We start from the raw sequence: 21,333 nt of genomic DNA, 5'->3' as shown, positions 1-21,333 counted from the left end.
AGCAATGAGCAAAATCTACTCTGCACCTTCGGACTCTTCAAACAAAGAAGTATCGATCAACTCGCCACCACAGTTTGTTCAAATCAAATGTTAATCATTTTAATACAAATGCATGTGTATGAAAATTTATAAGAATTTTTGTGTCACAGCCACTGTAGACTTGGATACGAGGGCAATTTTTTAACATAATTGTCAACATCAGCAACATTTCCAGAAATGTTGGTTCTTCAAAGGAAGGTTCACTTTATGTACAAGCAAGTGAAAAATCAAAAGCAACTCTACAAAGTAATGAAACTTCCGATGAGAAAGACCTTTGGGATACATTTTTTAAGTAAGGGTCGCACACACAGCTGCCTGCATGCACAGAGCTCCTGCCAGTATTTGCAAGTGATGTATGTGTGCAGCACGTCCTCGTGGTTGAAAGGAAAGAAACTGATGATGAGAGGAATAGATCGGGCAGACTCATTGTCTCGTGAGTCTCTTGCCCAGAGTTGGGGAATCGAGAGCCAAAGTACAAAGGTTTAAGGTGAAGGGGGAAAGATTCAATAGGAGTCTGAAGGGTAACTTTTTCACACAAAAGGTCGTGGGTGTAAGGAATGAGCTGCCAGAGGAGGTAGCTGAAGCAGGGACTATCGCAACGTTTAAGAAACATTTAGACAGGTACATGGATAGGATGGGTTTGGAGAGATATGGGCCAAATGCTGGCAAGTGGGACCAGCGTAGGTGTAGGTCGGTGTGGGCAAGTTGGGCCGCAGGGCCTGGTTCCATGCTGTAAGACTCTATGACTCTCTGACTCTATGTGCACCTTAATGCTGCTTTTTAGCTTGCTTCTTCAATCTATCACAATTTATGGTCGGCTGTGTTATCATAGTCATAATAGAAGGGCCGAATGGCCTACGCCTGCACCTATTGTCTGTCTATTGTCTATTATCTATAATCATAATCATATTTCATTAGCCAAGTATGTTTTGTAACATATGAGGAATTTGATTTGCCATATTCCATTAAAAAGCAACAAAATACACAAGATACATTTTAACATAAACATCCACCTCCACATTCCTCATTGTGATGGAAGGCGAAAAAAAGTTAAATCTCTTCCCTTCTTTGTTCTCCCGCAGTCGGGGGCCTTAAGTCTTCCGTTGAAGGAAGGATTTCGGCTCCCGTAGCCGGAAGCTGGGCCCTCCGCGCCATGGCAGCTCCTGCATCGGGGGGGATGTCAGCTCCCCGCACTCAGCGATCGACCCCGGGTCGGGACTGGTCGAACTTTCTGCAACTTTGGAGCTTCGGAATTAAACTGAATTATGGACCAGGTGATGGGTGTGATGAGAAATGAAGCAGGTATATCAACACTTTTTGTTTTTTTCTTCTTTTTTTCGTTTTTGTCTTTTTATTTTTTTTTAAGTTTTTACTCACTCACTCTTTGATTACACTAATTTGGTAGTTTAGGGGTTCTATTCTTACATATTCACTCTTTCTCACTTTCTTTCTTTCTTGCTCTTTCTCTCTTTTTCTATTTCATCTTTGTTAAAATCAAAATGGAAGCTGTACAATAAATGTATTATGTCATATGCCACGGTTTATACTTTTGTACACTGCTTCTAATAAAAATATAAATAAATAAATAAAAATGTTTTTCATTAAAACTTTGTAGCTTCCCGACACGGTCTCTCCCGAGGCTGCGGTTGATGGTGAAATCCACAGGCCATGGTTGGAGCGTCGATCCCACGCAACGGATCGGATCCGATGGTAAATTCACGTCCCCGCAGTGGAGCTCAAAGTCAGTCAGAAGCAAGGTCTCCAGCTCCATGATGTTAGGCCGCAAATCAAAATCAGAATCACACTTTATTCGCCAAGTATGTTTTGCAACATACGAGGAATTTCATTGGCCAGGTCAGTCATACAATTAAAAGCAACAGATCACTCAAAAAAACACATTTTAACATGAACATCCATCACAGTGACTCCAACACATTCCTCACTGATGGAAGGTGAAATAAAGTTCAAGTCCTTCCTTTGTTCTTCCTCGGTCGTGGGCCTCGAGCCCACGTTGACGGGATGATCTTGACTCCCGTAGCCGGCGGCGTACAGGCCCTCCGCGTCGAGGTGATCTGCTCCTGCATCGGGGGGGGGAGATGTCAGCTCTCTCGCGCCAGACGATCGAACCTCACGTCGGGGCTGGTCGAACCTTCCGCGACGTTGGAGCTCCCGACTCGGCCTCACCTGAGACTGCGAGCCCTTGGTGTTGGTTCCGCGGTGGTCATGGTGGGAGCGATCCCAGGCAAGGGATCAGCTCTGATGTTAAGTCCACGCCCCGCGGTGGAGCTCATGACAGTGCAAGGAAGCCTCCAGCTCCATCGATGGTAGGCCGCAGAGCGCCCGGAGAATGTGATCCGAAAATTGATCACATCTCCTGGAAGGGAAGAACCTGAAAAAAAGTTTTCCCCGCCCTCCCCACCCACCCCCCACATAAAACAAACCAGAGAACATTAACACATTAACAAATCACACTAAAAATAACAAAAATAGACAAAAAGACAGACAGTGTTGGCGAGGCGGCCATCGTGCGGTGCCCCCTGGTGGTATATAGTAGAATCCAATCTCGTTCGCCTCCTGAGAATGGCTCAGCACAGCTGCCAAGAGAGGAAGGAGTTGCATGGTGTGCGGGTAAACAGACCGGCTGTGGGAGGGAGTGCAGTGCCTCGACGGTGTAGTGGGCCACAGGAGGCCCTGCAGCAACCTGGGGCTCGGCTGGACCGGGCACCGCTCCAAGAGGTCGAGCACGTGGACCGTATGCAGCCTACAGCAGTGGTGGACCCCACGGCTACGCCTGGCCAGGCCGACCCTGCAACGCCACCAGGACAACAGACCTTCATGGTCAGGTCAAGATCCCGCACCCACATCAACCGGGACATGAAAATGGCGCGTAAATCTGTTTCAGTGTTCTACTTCTGTACACTTGTACTGTAGCTGAGATGCTTATCTAAGATGTATCTAAGTCCTAATGTAGAGTGATTTTGGAACATTTCACTGTATCTCGGTACATGTGACAATAAAGAGCCATTGAACCATTGACGGGCATGGAAATCTCCACCAAAAATTTAGAAAATAGAACGTAGAAAAGTACAGCACAAAATATTTTCTAAAGCTGTGACCTTTACTCCACCTCCCTGCTCTCTTCCCCAGTCTCACCACCCAGCTTTCTCTCTTTCTATAATCCCTGTGTCCATAATAATATTTGTATTATCTCACTGCCTGTTGAGTGCTTCTGTTGATTTCTTATGTCCCCCTTGGCTCACAAGTATCAATTTATAATACGTACATTTCGGCCCACAATGTCTGTGTCGAGCATGATGCCAAGACAAACTAATCTCATCTGCCTGCACGTGATCCGTACCCCTCCATTCCCAGCATTTGTCAGTCAGCACAATTGCTCTAGCCAATGGGCGGCACAGTGGCGCAGCGGTAGAGTTGCTGCCTTACAGCGCCAGAGACCTGGGTTCGATCACGACTTTGGATGCTGTCAGTACCGAGTTTGTACATTCTCCCCATGATCTGCAAGGGTTTTCACAGGCTGCTCCGGTTTCCACACACACATCAAAGACACCCCACACACACCCAAATTAACCTAGGTTTGCAGGAACACCTCCGCTCGGTCCGCAAGAACCTACCTGACCTCCCGGTGGCTCAGCACTTCAACCCCCCCTCCCATTCCTCATCCAACCTCTCTGTCCTGGGTCTCCTCCATGGCCAGAGTGAGCAACACCGGAAATTGGAGAAACAGCACCTCATATTCCGCTTGAGGAGTCTGCATCCTGCGACCATGAACATTGAATTCTCCCAATTTTGTTAGCCCTTGTGTCTCCTCCCCTTCCTCAGCCCTCGGGCTCCTCCTCCTCCTTTTTCCTTTCTTCTCCCTATCAGTCTGAAGAAAGGGTTTCGGCCCGAAACGTTGCCTATTTCCTTCGCTCCATAGATGCTGCTGCACCCGCTGAGTTTCTCCAGCATTTTTGTGTACCTTCGATTTTCCAGCATCTGCAGTTCCTTCTTAAACACATAGGTTTGTAGGTTAATAGGCTTTGGTAAAATTGTAAATTGGTCCTGGTGTGTAGGATAGTGCTAGTGTACGGCACGATAGCTGGTCAGCGCAGACTCACCAAACTGTACCTCCAATGTCTAAAATCTAATGTCCAAATCCTTTAAGGAGGAGATAGATAGATTCTTGATTAGTACAGGTGTCATGGGTTATGGGGAGAAGGCACGAGAATGGGATTTGGAGGGAGAGATAGATCAGCCATAATTGAATGGCAGACTAGACCTGATGGACTGAATGGCATAATTCTGCTCCTATTACTTATAACCTTATGACCTTTAGCTAGTTAGGAATATCAATGGACTGTGATCGCAACATTAGCTACACAAATTTGCAACGAGCGAAGTGAGTGTTTGAGCCTCAAAGAATGCAACTGCTATTTGCAGCCGCGAAGCCTTGAACCAGAGTTGGTGAGGTTATGCTGAAGGAATTAACGGGTCCTTTTCAGAATGGCATGCAATGACTAGTGGGGTGTCACAAGGCTCAGTGCCCAGTTATATACAATACTAGACCAAGTGGGACCCGTTGGGTCCCAGCATCACACAGGAGGGCTGGTCATCCAACGCAATATTCCACCTCTCCACCAATTCTAATATTGGTGGCCAGTTGGGGGGGGGGGGACTTTCTGGAGCGCTAGTATGGGTGTTGTGGGCTGAAGGGACTGGTTTCCAGAGGGCTAGTATGCAAATTGTGCGCCAAATGGATTCTTGGGCTGGCGTCTCAGTCAATCAAGCCTGTTGTGCTGGCAACTCACTCACTCACGGCTGGTGGGCTGGTAGTTGACTCACGGCTAATCCTTGAAATTCTATTTCAAGCAGGGTATAAGGCCACCAAATTCAAGTGCATTTTCTTACCACTTCTAGCAGGGTGCAAGGCCACCAAATTCAAGTGCAGTTTCATACCATTTGAAGTAGGGTGCAAAGCCACTAAAGACAGCGGGTCGTTACCTCTCCCTCCTCCGTCTTGCAGAGACTGAGCCACACCCACATTTCCGGGTTTTATAACCCCTCCCCCCCCCCCACCAGAAAAGTTGTGGCTTTCATGGAGTGATTGACAGGAGAGAGATTCTCAACATTTTTAAAAAAACTGATAACACTTTTATTTTTCATTGATGGGAAGAATTCTCTGCACCTGCCCAGCAGAGGGGGACTGAGTAAGATGGCCAAAATTCACAGCCATAAGTGGTAGCGTTTTATCTAAAATCAATATACAGTGCAAACAGGAAGTAAGTGCATTTACAGTAATGCCTTTTAACTTCAAGCCAAAGCACCCAAGCCACCATTTGCAGTAAGTAGTGCATTTCAACTTCATGCCACCATTTGCAATAAGTGGTGCCTTTCAACTTCAAGCCAAAGCACCCAAGCCACCATTTGCAGTAAGTAATGCCTTTTAACTTCAAGCCATTGCATCCAAGCCACCATTTGCAGTAAGTAGTGCCTTTCAACTTCAAACCACACCCAAGCCACACCCAAGCCACCATTAGCAGTAAGAGGTGCCTTTCAACTTCAAGTCAAAGCTCCCAAGCCACCATTTGCAGTAAGTGGTGCCTTTCAACTTCAAGCCAAAGCAACCATGCCACCATTTGCAGTAATAGTGCCTTTCAACTTCATGCTACCATTAGCAGTAAATAGTGCCTTTCAACTTCAAGCCAATGCACCTAAGCCACCATTTGCAGTAAGTAGTGCCTGTCAACCTCATGCCACCATTTGCAGTAAGTAGTGCCTTTCAACTTCAAGCCAAAGCACCCAAGCCACCATTTGCAATAAGTAGTGCCTTTCAACTTCAAGCCAATGCTCCCAAGCCACCATTTGCAGTAAGTAGTGCCTTTCAACTTCAAACCAAAGCTCCCAAGCCACCACTTGCAGTAAGTAGTGCCTTTCAACTTCATGCCACCATTTGCAGTGCCTTTCAACTTAATGCCAAAGCACCCGCCACCATTTGCAGTAAGTAGTGCCTTTCAACTTCAAGCCACAATTTGCAGTAAGTAGTGCCTTTCAACTTCAAGCCAATGCACCCACGCCCCCATTTGCAGTAAGTAATGCATTTTAACTTCAAGCCATTGCACCCAAGCCACCATCTGCAGTAAGTAGTGCCTTTCAACTTCAAGCCACACCCAAGCCATCATTTGCAGTAAGTAGTGCCTTTCAACTTCAAGTCAAAGCTCCCAAGCCACCATTTGCACTAAGTAGTGCCTTTCAACTTCAAGCCAAATCAACCAAGCCACCATTTGCAGTAAGTAGTGCCTTTCAACTTCATGCCACCATTTGCAGTAAGTGGTGTCATTCAACTTCAAGCCACACCCAAGCTACCATTTGCAATAAGTAATGCCTTTCAACTTCAAGCCAAAGCAACCAAGCCACAATTTGCAGTAAGTACTGCCTTTCAACTGCAAGCCAAAGCACCCAAGCCACCATTTGCAGTAAGTAGTGCCTTTTAACTTCATGCCACCATTTGCAGTAAGTAGTGCCTTTCAACTGCAAGCCACAATTTGCAGTAAGCAGTGCCTTTCAACTTCAAGCCAATGCACCCACGCCCCCCATTTGCAGTAAGTAGTGCCTTTCAACTTCAAGCCACACCCAAGCCATCATTTGCAGGAAGTAGTGCCTTTCAACCTCAAGTCAAAGCTCCCAAGCCACCATTTGCAGTAAGTAGTGCCTTTCAACTTCAAGCCAAAGCAACCAATCCACCATTTGCAGTAAGTAGTGCCTTTCAACTTCATGCCACCATTTGCAGTAAGTGGTGTCTTTCAACTTCAAGCCACACCCAAGCCACCTTTTGCAGTAAGTAGTGCCTTTCAACTTCAAGCCAAAGCAACCAAGCCACCATTTGCAGTAAGTAGTGCCTTTCAACTTCAAGCCAAAGCAACCAAGCCACCGTTTGCAGTAATAGTGCCTTTCAACTTCAAGCCAAAGCTCCCAAGCCACCATTTGCAGTAAGTAGTGCCTTTCAACTTCATGCCACCATTTGCAGTAAGTAGTGCCTTTCAATTTCAAGACACACCCAAGCCAAGCCAACCAGGGGGAGGGGAGGGGGGGAGGGGGTGGGGCTCTCTGGAGCGCTAGTATGAACCATTTTAGAACCAATAGACATTTTTTTGCAAGCTTTAGAACCAATAGACATTTTTTTGCAAGATTTAGAACCAATAGTCATTTTTTTTGCATGCATTTTAGAACCAATAGAGACACTTTTTACAAGCTTTAGAACCAATAGTCTTTTTTTTTTTGCAAGCTTTAGAACCAATAGACATTTTTTGCAAGCTTTAGAACCAATAGACATTTTTGCAAGCTTTAGAACCAATAGAGACACTTTATGCAAGCTTTAGAACCAATAGACATTTTTTTTGCAAGCTTTAGAACCAATAGACATTTTTTGCAAGCTTTAGAACCAATAGACATTTTTTGCAAGCTTTAGAACCAATAGAGACACTTTATGCAAGCTTTAGAACCAATAGACACTTTTTTTGCAAGCTTTAATAATAATAATAATGGATGGGATTTATATAGCGCCTTTCTAATACTCAAGGTGCTTTACATCGCATTATTCATTCACTCCTCAGTCACACTCGGTGGTGGTAAGCTACTTCTGTAGCCACAGCTGCCCTGGGGCAGACTGACGGAAGCGTGGCTGCCAATCTGCGCCTACGGCCCCTCCGACCACCACCAATCACTCACACACATTCACACACATTCACACACAGGCAAAGGTGGGTGAAGTGTCTTGCCCAAGGACACAACGACAGTATGCACTCCAAGCGGGGTTCGAACCGGCTACCTTCCGGTTGCCAGCCGAACACTTAGCCCATTGCGTCACCTGTCGTCCCTTTAGAACCAATAGACATTTTTTGCAAGCTTTAGAACCAATAGATACACTTTTTGCAAGCTTTAGAACCAATAGACATTTTTTGAAAGGTTTAGAACCAATAGACACTTTTTTGCAAGCTTTAGAACCAATAGACACATTCTGCAAGCATTTTAGAACTACTAAGGGCACTTACATTTGAGTAGACATGTGTTCAGTGTTATTCACAGCTCAGAGAAAAGTGACCCTCTGCCTTCCTCCATCTTGAAGAGACTGTGTGGCACACTACTTTCTGGTTTTATAGTCCCTCCCCCCTGCTGCCAGCGGGTGCAGCAGAGAGAATGGGGAATTTTGTAAAAACATTAATATATCTGTCATTTTTAATCGACGGGAAAAATCCTCGGCACACATGCGGCGGAGGGTGGCTATGAGCAAGGTGGCCAAAAATGACGGCCCTAGGTGGCGGCGTTCTCTCGGAAATCGCAGCACAGATGGCCAAAACCGGTCAAGAACAGACTTTTAGTAATATAGAACCAATAGACACTTTTTTTGCTAGCTTTAGAACCAATAGACACATTCTGCAAGCATTTTAGAACCACTAAGGGCACTTACATTTGAGTAGACATGTGTTCAGTGTTATTCACAGCTCAGAGAAACGTGACCCACTGCCTTCCTCCATCTTGAAGAGACTGTGTGGCACACCACTTCCTGGTTTTATAGTCCCTCCCCCCTGCTGCCAGCGGGGGCAGCAGAGAGAATGGGGAATTTTGTAAAACCATTAATATCTCTGTCATTTTTAATCGACGGGAAAATTCCTCGGCACACATGCGCCGAAGGGGGTTCTGAGCAAGGTGGCCAAAAATGACGGCCATAAGTTGTGGCGTTCTCTCGGAAATCGCAGCACATATGGCCAAAACCGGTCAAGAACAGACTTTTAGTAATATAGATATATATTAACGATTTAGACGAGGGAATTAAATGTAACATCTCCAAGTTTGCAGATAGGTGGCAGTGTGAGCTGTGAGGCGGATGCAATGGAGCTGCAGGGTGTCTGTCTGTCTGTCTGTCTGTCTGTCTGTCTGTCTGTCTGTCTGTCTGTCTGTCTGTCTGTCTGTCTGTCTGTCTGTCTGTCTGTACATCTATCTATCTATACATAGCTAAAACTCCGATCTTGTGCTCTTCCGGTTCGCGCGGTTTTTCTAATTGCGCAAAAATGGTACACGATAGCACTATGACTTTTCTGCGAGTGCAAGAAGTTTCATTCAGATCGGTGGTATATTATAAAAGTTAGCGAGGTTTAAAAATCTTAAAAACCGCACATGCACAGATCAATCTTCTCTCCTGCCGGTCAGCGCCGCGCGGATTGGTCTCTTCTTCTGTCACTCCCCGGGACAGTCCTCCCCTTTCTGTGCCATCGCGTCATTACTGGAGCTGAGGGATGCTGTGGATGGCCAGCGGAGGTCTCCAACCGGACACAATATTCGGAGGGACCAGAAGCGGCGCGAAGCAGAGACTCTGATCCCGGCGGAGGAGAACGACCAGCGACCAGAGCCCGCTGTGAGTCCCCATCACACCGTCAGCTCCAGCCACTTCCTCTCTGGTCCTCCTCACTGGCTCCTGCCCCCCTCCCCCGTGATACCCCCATATCCCCCATTGCTCTTCCACTGTATTTCCCCCAAGCACTCTCCTCCCAGCCCACACACCCCTCCCCCCACAACCATCGTCCCGCCCACACACACCCCTCCCCCCACAACACCCCCCACCCACACACACCCCTCCCCCCTTATAACACCCCCGCTCCAACACCCCTCCCCCCCACAACCTCCCCTGCCCAAACACCCCCTCCCCCCACAACCATCCCCCCACCCACTCACACCCCTCCCCCCTTACCCCACCCCCGCTCCCACACCCCTCCCCCCACAACCTCCCCTGCCCAAACACCCCCTCCCCCCACAACCATCCCCCCACCCACACACACCCCTCCCCCCTTACAACACCCCCGCTCCCACACCCCTCCCCCCCACAACCTTCCCTGCCCACACCCCACCCTCCCCCCACAACCCCCCAACACCCACAACCCCCCCGACCACACACACCCTTCCCCCCACAACCCCCTAGCCCACACGCACCCCCCCCCACACACCCCTCCCCCCACAACCCCCCTGCCCACATCCCTCCTCCCCTCCCTCCCACACCCCTCCCTCCCACGCCACTCTCACCACACACATCCTCCTCTCCCACCCCACACCCCCCCTAGCCCCACACCACCCCCTTCCCCCTCCTACACCGTCCACCTGAACACCCCCCCCCCCTCCCTGTACACCACCCCTCCCCCCTCCTAGACCCCCTGCCCACACACACCCTCCCCTACCATCCCCCCCCCCCCCCCCCCCCCACCCGCCACAAACACCTCTTCCCTCCCCCTCTCCCCACCCACCTCCCACACATGAAGAGGAGGGGGAGGGAGTGCTGGAGAATGAGGGGAAATGAGCTGTGCATGCACAGTTAGGGGCTATGGGTGAGTGGTGGAATATCGTGTTGGAGGAACGGGTTGCCTTGGGGGAATGGGTGAATGGTGGAATATTGCGTTGGGGAATGGGTTGCGTTGGGAGACCAGGCCTCCTGTGTGACTGGGACCCAACGGGTCCCACTTAGTCTAGTGCACTCTAAATGGCTCAATTGTAATCATGTATTGTCTTTCGACTGACTGGATAGCACACAACAAAAGGTTTTCACTATACCTCGGTACACGTGACAATTATCTAAACTGACTGAACCTCACTACCCAGTTTTCTCCTTCTATAGTAGCTGTGTAAATAATTTACCTTATTTATGCTTTCCTATTGTCTGTTGTGTGTTTCTTTTGATTTCTTCTGTTCCTCCTTAGGCTCACAAGCATAAATTCAAAACATATAAACAAAACATTGAAAAGTTTAAAAAAAAGTAAAATAATCACATATTGGTTTTTAAAATGCAGAACGAACAATAGTAAAGGAGATTAAATTGACCTAAACAATTTAGAAATGAAACCAGGAATAAGTTGGGGGAAAACAGCAAAATAAGTTTGGAGCAAAGATTCCAGGAAGGTAATATAATAAAAGTGAAACTTTTATTGCTAGCAATATGCTGGGAATACTTTATTAATATATATTATTTTCTGGGATTATTTCAAGTTCATGATTATTCAGTGCAATTACTGTATTACTGTGGGCTTTTTTTTAGTTTAGTTTAGTTTAGTTTAGATTAGATACAGCGCAGAAACAGGCCCTTCGGTACATCGAGTCCACACCGACCAGCAATCGAGGAGGTAGTTGAGGCTAAGACTATCCAAACGTTTAAGAAACAGTTAGACAAGTATATGGATAGGACAGGTTTGGAGGGATATGGACTAAACGTGAGCAGGTGGAACTAGTGTAGCTGGGACATGTTGGCCAGTGTGGGCAAGTTGGGCCAAAGGGCCTGCTTCCATGCTGTATCACTCTATGATTCTATGATTAAAACTATCCTACACTAAGGGCATTTTTTACATTGATAGCAAGCCAATTAACCTACAAACCTGCACCAAGTAAGAATGTCATTGTTCTCTCTGGGACACATGACATTAAAACACTGTTGACTCTCTTGACTTGTCTTTGGAGTGTGAGAGGAGACCGAAGATCTCGGAGAAAACCCACGCAGGTTACAGGGAGAATGTACAAACTCCGTACAGACAGCACCCATCGTCAGGATCGAACCCGGGTCTATCAATCAATCAATTTTTATTTATATATAGCACATTTAAAATCAACTCACGTTGAACCAAAGGGCTGTACATAGAAGAATTGGGGTTGCCATACAGCCATACAAATGAAAAGAAAAGCACAACAAACTATAGAATTTAACATGAACGTCCCCCCACAGCGGGATCAACGTTTTCTACTGTGAGGGAAGGCAATAAAAGTTCAGTCCTCTTCCTCTATGTTCACCCGTGGTCGGGGCCTATTTTATGCCTCCGCAGTCTCCACAGCTGAGGCCCGATGTTTCAGGCCCTCTCGCCGAATGATGGAGCTCCGGCTTCGGAAGAACACTCTCAGCGGCTTGGAGTTTCCGAATCAGCCGCTTCCTACCGGAGACCGCGGGTCCCGGAGCTTACCACACGGCGATCCTCGGTAAGGCATCGCCCGCTCCGCGATGGTACTTCAGCGCTGCGCCGCCGCCGAAGCTGAAGCTCTGGCCGGTCTCCGGCAGGAAACGCCACTCCAGTCCAGTTGGTAGGCCGCGAGGAGGGGAAAAAGATGCGGCTCGGAGGAAAAACGCATCTCCGACCAGGTAGGGACTGAGAAAAACAATTTCCCCCTTCCCCCCCTTCCCCCCCTCCCCCGCTCCCCCCACATAAAAAGACTAGAAGACCTCCAAAACGAAATGTTTTAACACACTAAAAATATGGGTGCTGTAAGTGCTGTAAGGCAACAATACAACCACTGCGCCACTGTGCTGCTCTACACTATGGCACTGTGCCACCTTGCTTCTGTCATTTAAATGTTGGCATTTGGGTCTGGAGCTTGGTTACTTGATTTATTGCCATAAAATGTCTGCTTCTCTGCATATTTTCTTTCTCTCTGTACCAAAAATGTGTCAACAATTCTCAATTCTCAATTCTCAAAATAAAATTACTGTGCAAACATCCTACACTTAATAACCAATGTATTTTTCTTGCTCGATAGGGGTAGCTCTTTTAAGAGTTTGATTGGAATTTCACTCTTCAAACATCGAGCTTATCTTCGCTTAATATGATACTGATAATATACACCTGCACCTTCCATACAATTTTCAGATTCTGGGCTAAAGCTAACATTGGGACAAATTGCTTACAGTGATTTTCACAGAATAAGCATTAATAAAGCAATTGCAGCAAAGCATTGATTTAAACTAATAAGCAATCAAATAAAAGTAAAATTTCTCCGTCAAATTAATCAAAGAAAGTAGGGCTTGCATTCTCAAAACTCTTTTTATAATCTCAGTTCATTTTCGAACATTATTTACAATGAATTACTTCAGAAATGTAGTGAATAATTATCAGGTAAATTATGCAGCAACTCATTTATCCAAGGCAAGGTTCGAAGATTAAAACACGTTCATTTAGCAAGGAGATGAGGAGAAATTTCTTCAATCAGAGGGTGGTGATTCTGTGAAATTCTTTGCCACAGAAGGCTGAACAGGCCAAGTCAAGAGTGAAGAGTGTTTTATTGTCACATGTCCCGGATGGGACAATGAAATTCTTCTTGCTGCAGCACTACAGAATATGTGAATATGTAAACATAGTACATAACGGGGGAAGAGGGAAAAAAAAGAAAAAGTTCAATAAATAACAAATATAGTGCAATAATAATATAGTCTTTTGCAGTTCACAGCTCAGAGCTTATTCGTTGTTGTGTTTAATAGCCTGACGGCTGTAGGGAAGAAGCTGTTCCTGAACCTGGACGTTAGAGTTCTCAGGCTCCTGTACCTTCTTCCTGATGGCAGTGGTGAGATGAGTGTGGGGACAGGATGTTGTGGGTCCTTGATGATTTTGGCTGCCTTTTTGAGGCTGCGACTACGATAGATCCCTTCGACGTTGGGGAGGTCAAAGCCGGCAGTGGTCACATCTGTTTATAGTCTTTTTCGCTCCTGGACGTTCAAGTTGCCGAACCAGGCCAGAATGCAACCAGTCCGAACGTTCTCTACCATACTCCTGTAGAAGTTTAGGAGAATAATAATAATAATAATAATAATAATACATTTTATTTAATGGGCGCCTTTCAGACATCTCAAGGACACCTTACATAGTAATCGGAATAAAAACATATAATCGGAATAGAACAGGTAAAAAAGACATCACAGAGACACAAATTAAAAACAGAATTCAATCCAAAAACAGAAAATCAAAAACACAGTGTGAAGAGAGAGCAGCGGCAGCCAAAGCGCGCCAGCATCCACTCTCTCTTCACGGCAGCCATCTTGGACACAGACCTACAGGACTACAATTAGACAAAAAAATCATCCCCCCACAGTGGATAGCACTGTGGAGGAAGGCACAATGTCCAGTCCCCACCCCATGTTCACCCCAAAGTCAGGCCTATTGAGGCCACCGCAATTGTCTCTACGGAGGCCCGATGTCCCTGGCCGTTCTCACCGGGTGGTCTTGCTCCGGTGTCGGGAGAGTCCTTTCGGCGGCTGGGCCACCTGGAACGGCCGCTTCCTGGTTGGAGCCCGCGGCTGCCGAAGCCGACAAGGCCGCGCCGGTTTGGAGCTCCCAGGCTCCCGATGATAAAGTCGGCGCCGCCTCTCCGCACTGCCGCCTCTCCGCACTGCCGCCTCTCCGCACTGCCGCCTCTCCGCACTGCCGCCTCTCCGCTCCGCAGACCCGCAGCCCGGAGATGTTGCTCTCGGCGGTCCAGCTCGCCAGAGCTCCAGCGCGTCGCTCCTGCGCGGCGACCCAGGCAAGGCATCGCCCGCTCTGCTCCAGCGCTCCAACACTGTGCCGCCGCCGAGGCCGAGGTGCTGGGCTGTCCCCGCCAGGAAACGGCGCTCCAAGCCCGCAGGTAGGCCACGAGGACGGGTCGACGGGCAGCCCGGAGAAAAGGCTGCCACACCGACCAGGTAGGGACCTAGAAATAAAGTTACACCTACCCCCCCACATTAAAAGACCATATCCCCTACAAACAAAAAAAACAAAAAACAAAAAAACAAAAAAAAAACAACAACAAAAAACAGGGCTCACTAAAAACTATAAAAAAAACGAATTTAAAACGTTCACCAAGATGGCTCCTCCTCCTCCCGAATCCTTTTGAACATGCCGAATCTCCGAAAACTTCTCAGGAAGTAGATATTCAAGGATATCTCAGGAAGAAGTCAGTGGATATTTTTAAGGCAGAGATAGATAGATTCTTGATTAGTATGGGTGTCAGTTATGGGGAGAAGGCAGGGGAATGGGGTTGGGAGGGAGAGATATATCAGCCATGATTGAATTGGGGAGTAGACTTGATAGACCAAATGGCCTAATTCTACTCCTATCCATTGTGACCTTATGACCTTATGAAGAGCTTCAGTTGCATAATGATATGGTTCAGAATGTCTATGATAACATTCCTAAATGGTCTTATTCTTAAACTGTGACCCCTGGTTCTGGACTCCCCCAACATCAGGAATATTTTTCCTGCATCTAGCCTGTCCAATCCCTTAAGAATTATATACGTTTCTCTAAGATATCCTCTCATCCTTCTAAATTCCAGTGAATACAAGCCCAATCGACCCATTCTTTCATCATATGTCAGTCCCGCTATCACGGGAATTAACCTGGTGAACCTACGCTGCACTCCCTCAACAGCAATAATGTATGTCCTCAAATTAGGAGACCAAATAATCCAGATGTGATCTCACCAGGGCCCTGTACAACTGCAGTAGGACCTCCTTGCTCATATACTCAAATCCTTTCGCTATGAAGCCAAACATGCTATTAGCTTTCTTCACTGCCTGCTGCACCTGCATGCTTACTTTCAGTGACTGATGTATAAGGACACCCAGGTCTCGTTGCACCTCTCCATTCCTAATCCAACACCATTCAGATAATAATCTACCTTCTTGTTCTTGCCACCAATGTGGATAACCTCACATTATACTCACATCACACATAATCAGCATTATACTGCATCTGCCATGCATCTGCCCACTCACCCAACCTATCCGTCACCCTGCAGGCTCATAGCACCCTCCTCTCAGCCACCCAGCTTTGTGTCATCCGCAAACGTGAAGATATTACATTTAATTTCCTCGTCTAAATCGTTAATATATAAAACAACATTTAAAAGTCATTTGGCCAGGTACATGGATAGGAAAGGTTTCGATGGATGTGGGCCAAACGTGGCCAGGTGGGACTAGTATAGATTGGGCATCTTGGTCGGCATGGGCAAGATGAGCTGAAGGGCCTGTTTCCATGCTGTATGACTCTGTGATCTCTAAGTATCTCTGAGGAACGGCAAGTGGAGTTTAGTTCAGATACAGTAAGTGTGAGATAATGAATATTGGGAAGTCCTTCCTGGGCAGGAACTTGACTCGGGCCTGAGAGAATGGTGTAGAGCAAAGGGATCAAGAAGTTCAAGTACATTGTCCCCTGAAAGTGGCTTTGCAGGCAGAAAGGGTGGTAAATAAGGCTCTTGGCACTTTAGCCCTTATCTGCCAGGAAAATATGTACAGAATATTTTTCTGTATATTATAATAACAGTTTGCGTAATAATAGCTGCAGCTGCAGGGTGAGTTGGATAGGTTGGGTAAGTGGGAAAATGCATGGCAGATGCAGTGTAATGTGGATAAATGTGAGGTGCAACGAGACCTGGATATCCTTGTACATCAGTCACTGAAAGTAAGCATGCAGGTACAGCAGGCAGTGAAGAAAGCTAATGGCATGTTGGCCATCATAGTGAGAGGATTCGAATTTACGATCAAGGAGGTCCAACTGAAGTTGTACAAGGACCTGGTGAGACCACAGCTGGAGTATTGTGTGCAGTTTTGGTCTCCTAATTTGAGGAAGGGCATTCTTGCCATCGAGGGAGTGCAGCATAGGTTCGCCAGGTTAATTCCCAGGATGGCGGGACTGACATATGATGAAAGAATGAAAAACTCCTTCCCACAGTTTGTATTCACAGGAATTTAGAAGGATGAGATGGGATCTTATATAAAAACATATACAATTCTTAAAGGATTGGACAGGCTAGATGCAGGAAAAATGTTCCCGATGTTGGGGGAGTCCAGAACCAAGGGTCACAGTTTCAGACTAAAGGGTAGGCCATTGGCTTACACTGCCTTCTGTGGCAGAGAATTCCACAGATTCACAAATGGTGAAAAGGTTTTTCCTCATATCAGTCCTAGTTGTGAATCTGTGGAAATGTCTGCCACATAAGGCAGTGGAGGGCAATTCACTGGATGTTTTCAAGATAGAGTTAGATTTAGCTCTTAGGGCTAAAGGAATCAGAGAATATGGAGAAAAAGCAGGTACGGGGTACCGATTTTAAATGATCACCCATGATTATATTGAATGGCGTTGCTGGCTCAAAGGCCCGAAAGGTTGTCATGTGTACCAAGGTATAGTGAGAAGCTTTTGTTCACATGCTATCCATTCAAAGAAAATGTCTTACATGACCTTAACAAGGTGTCTGGGACTGCCCAGGAGCCTTAGCAGCATTGCCCTTTACAGAAATAACACCAAGCTCCAGCTGCCCCTGAAGTCCCTGGAGGAGGAGTTCAAGGTGACTCGGGCCAGAGAGTTGATGCTGTACAGGGACTCCAGCGACCCCAAGGTGGCTCAAGCAGGGGTGGAGGTGAAAACTGTGAGGAAGTGGAGAGCCGGCGAAGCCGTGCTGCAAGCAGAGTCCCGGATACGCCACAGAGTCCTGGTGGGAGCAGTGACTCGGGGAAGAGCAGGCCTGGGAATCTTCCCATCTCCCCAGTTTGACAAGGCCAAGGGGGAGGAGAGGCGCAGGCTGGTCCAGGAGGAAGTGAGGGCAGTGATGGAGGAGGAGAGGTCTACCAGAGCAGTTGGATTGAGGCAGCAGGGAGCCTGGACAAGGTGGGAGCAGGCCATGGACCGAAAAGTCACATGGACTGAGCTCTGGCAGGCTGAACCACAGCGCATCAAGTTCCTGGTCCAGGCAGTGTATGATGTCCTGCCCAGCCCATCGAACCTCTTCATCTGGGGCAATGCGGAATCTCCAGATTGCCCGCAATGCTCAGGCAAGGGGACGTTGGAACACATCCTGAGCTGTTGCCCAAAGGCTCTTGGGCAGGGCCGGTACACATGGCGTCACGACCAGGTTCCCAAACCCATTGCAGAAGCCATCAGCATGGGAATCAGCAGCTGCAGACGAGAACGCCCCACCACCCAGATGATCACCTTCGTGAAGGCCGGAGTGCAGCTGCCAAGAACCACAGCAGCCAGGAATCAGTCAGGAATCCTGGCGACTGCGCAGGACTGGCAGCTTTCCGTAGACCTGGTGAAACAGCTGAAGTTCCCACAGCACATTGCCACGACCACCCTCAGGCCAGATATCCTCCTGGTCTCAGAGGCGACCAAAAACATCGTCTTGTTGGAACTGACAGTGCCGTGGGAGGACCGTCTGGAGGAGGCCCACGAGAGGAAGATGGCCAAATATGAAGAGCTGGTCATAGACTGCCGCAAGCAGGGCTGGAAGGCAAGGTGTATGCCCATCGAGGTTGGCTGCAGAGGTTTTGCAGGGCAATCGCTCTACAAAGCCTTGAGTGCACTGGGCATCAACGGAGTGGCAAGGAGAAGGGCCATCAAGAACACCACAGAGGCAGCGGAGAAGGCCTCGAGATGGCTCTGGATCAGGAGAGGAGGTCCATGGGGAGGAGCGAATGCCACCTGAACACAAGTCGTGGTCTAATCAGCCACGGCTGGGTCGCCTGGGTGAGGGTGTCTGATGTTGAAAGACCCGAAACACCCAATGAGCCCAGGTTACATCACTGATGATGTGTTCAGGAGCATCTATCGATGTATTTGTACCAATCACTGTGCTGGTGAAACCAGTGGCGCCAGGAATAGACTGGTTGACAACCAAGAATAGGGTGGTGACGACTGGAGAGACAGTGGACAGCTCGGAGAGACGGCAACAGGGGCGGGGCGGGTTGGCAGCCCAAACCGCATCCTCTGAGAGGAGGAGACCCAAATCACGCTACAGAAAAACTCATGGAAAAATACCCCCAGGGGTGCCCGAGAGGGGGGGAGGATGAGCACCTCAATTGGACGGATCAAAGGTTAACGACTAATGGCAACGGACAACCGACTATGAGCATCAAATGCAGATGTGGTAAGGTTTGCAAGAACAGCCGAGGCCTGAAGATTCACCAGACCCGGATGAAGTGTTTGGAGGGACAGGGAGTGTCACAACGCACAGGTATTTTACCTGGTGAGACGCAGGAGGAGCCGGGCCCGGAATCACCCCATAGAGCCCGAAGCCTCCAAGTGGCGCAACTAGTCCCTCGGAACAGTTCTCCGGAGAAGGTTCAAGTCAGATGGCCTCAGGCCTGCAAGACGGCAGTCTGGCATCAGTTCGACGAGGACGTCGATAAGGTGCTAGAAGCAACTGCGAAGGGAGACGTGGACCGAAGGCTGAGGACGATGACGACAATCATCATCAGCCTAGCTGTGGAAAGGTTTGGAGCAGTGGAGAAGAAGCCGACCAGAACACCTTTCACCATGAACCAACGAGCAACGAAGATCCACAAGATCTGGCAGGAGCTGAAGTCCGTCAAGAAGCAGTATAAAGAGGCCAGCGAAGAGCAACGTCCCCCCTTGGCTGAGCTGCGAACCATCCTGAGGAAGAAGCTGATGACCCTCCGTAGAGCTGAGTGGCACCGAAGACGCCGGAAGGAAAGAGCCAGGAAGCGAGCATCCTTCATAGCCAACCCCTTCGGCTTCACCAAACAACCACTCGGGCAGAAGCGCAGTGGGAGTTTGGCTTGCTCTAAGGAGGAGATCGACCGGCACATCCAGACGACCTACAGTGACCCCGTCAGGCAGCAGGAGCTGGGCCAGTGCAACATCCTGATAAAACCACCTCCACCCATCAAGGAGTTTGATAGTAGAGAGCCACTCCTGAAAGAGGTCCAGGACGTTGTGAGGAGAGCAAGAGCTGGCTCAGCCCCTGGCCCGAGCGGAGTCCCCTACAGGGTCTACAAGAACTGCCCCTTGTTACTGAAACGGCTGTGGAAGATCCTGAAAGTCATCTGGAGGAGAGGAAAAGTGGCGCAGTAGTGGCGATTCGCTGAAGGAGTCTGGATACCAAGATGATCGATCAGTTCAGAATCATCTCCTTGCTAAGTGTTGAAGGCAAGATCTTCTTCAGCATAGTGGCGAGGCGGCTGACCAACTTCCTCTCCAGCAATGGCTACATCGACAGCTCAGTGCAAAAGGGAGGCTTATCTGGAGTGTTGGGGTGTCTAGAGCACACAGGAGTGGTGACCCAGCTCATCAGAGAAGCCAGGGAGAACAAGGGTGACCTGACAGTGCTCTGGCTTGACCTGGCCAACGCCTACGGCTCCATCCCGCACAAGCTGATCCAGACAGTCATGGCCAAGCATCATGTGCCGGGCCAAGTGGCAGATCTCATCCTGGACTATTACAACCAGTTCAGCATGAGAGTCTCATCAGGGTCAGTAACATCAGAGTGGCACAGACTGGAGGCTGGGATCATCACAGGCTGTACCATCTCTGTGATCCTTGTTGCCTTGGTGATGAACATGGTCATCAAGTCTGCTGAGCCAGAGTGCCAGGGCCCTCGGACCAAGTCAGGAATGCGCCAACCACCAATCAGAGCCTTCATGGACGACCTGACTGTCACCACTGAGTCAGTGTCAGGAGGCAGGTGGATCCTGCAGGGATGGATAAACTGATTGGATGGGCAAGGATGAGGTTTAAGCCAGGAAAATCAAGGTCACTGGCGCTGAAGAAGGGCAAAGTCATGGACAGGTTCCGCTTCAGCATCGAAGGGACACCAATCCCAACTGTCTCCGAAAGACCCGTGAAGAGTCTTGGCATGGTGTTTAACAGCAGCCTGAATGATACAGCATCTGTCCAGGCAACCTGTCAGGAGCTGGAGAGTTGGTTGAGAGCGGTGGACTGGTCGGGGCTTCCCGGCAAGTTCAAGGCATGGATTTACCAGCATGGTATCCTGCCAAGGATACTCTGGCCACTGCTTGTCTACGAAGTCCCAATATCCATCGTAGAGAGATTGGAGAGGAAAGTCAGTAGCTTTCTCAGAAGGTGGCTGGGACTGCCCAGGAGCCTTAGCAGCATCGCCCTTTACGGAAATAACACCAAGCTCCAGCTGCCCCTGAAGTCCCTGGAGGAGGAGTTCAAGGTGACTCGGGCCAGAGAGGTGATGATGTACAGGGACTCCAGCGACCCCAAGGTGGCTCAAGCAGGGGTGGAGGTGAAAACTGTGAGGAAGTGGAGAGCCGGCGAAGCCGTGCTGCAAGCAGAGTCCCGGATACGCCCCAGTGTCCTGGTGGGAGCAGTGACTCGGGGAAGAGCAGGCCTGGGAATCTTCCCATTTCCCCAGTTTGACAAGGCCAAGGGGGAGGAGAGGCGCAGGCTGGTCCAGGAGGAAGTGAGGGCAGTGGTGGAGGAGGAGAGGTGTACCAGAGCAGTTGGATTGAGGCAGCAGGGAGCCTGGACAAGGTGGGAGCAGGCCATGGACCGAAAAGTCACATGGACTGAGCTCTGGCAGGCTGAACCACAGCGCATCAAGTTCCTGGTCCAGGCAGTGTATGATGTCCTGCCCAGCCCATCGAACCTCTTCATCTGGGGCAAAGTGGAATCTCCAGATTGCCCGCAATGCTCAGGCAAGGGGACGTTGGAACACATCCTGAGCTGTTGCCCAAAGGCTCTTGGGCAGGGCCGGTACACATGG

The sequence above is a fragment of the Amblyraja radiata genome, chromosome 4, assembly GCF_010909765.2.
Source record: "Amblyraja radiata isolate CabotCenter1 chromosome 4, sAmbRad1.1.pri, whole genome shotgun sequence".
Taxonomy (NCBI): Eukaryota; Metazoa; Chordata; class Chondrichthyes; order Rajiformes; family Rajidae; genus Amblyraja; species Amblyraja radiata.
Note: the sequence above shows the minus strand (reverse complement) of the source record.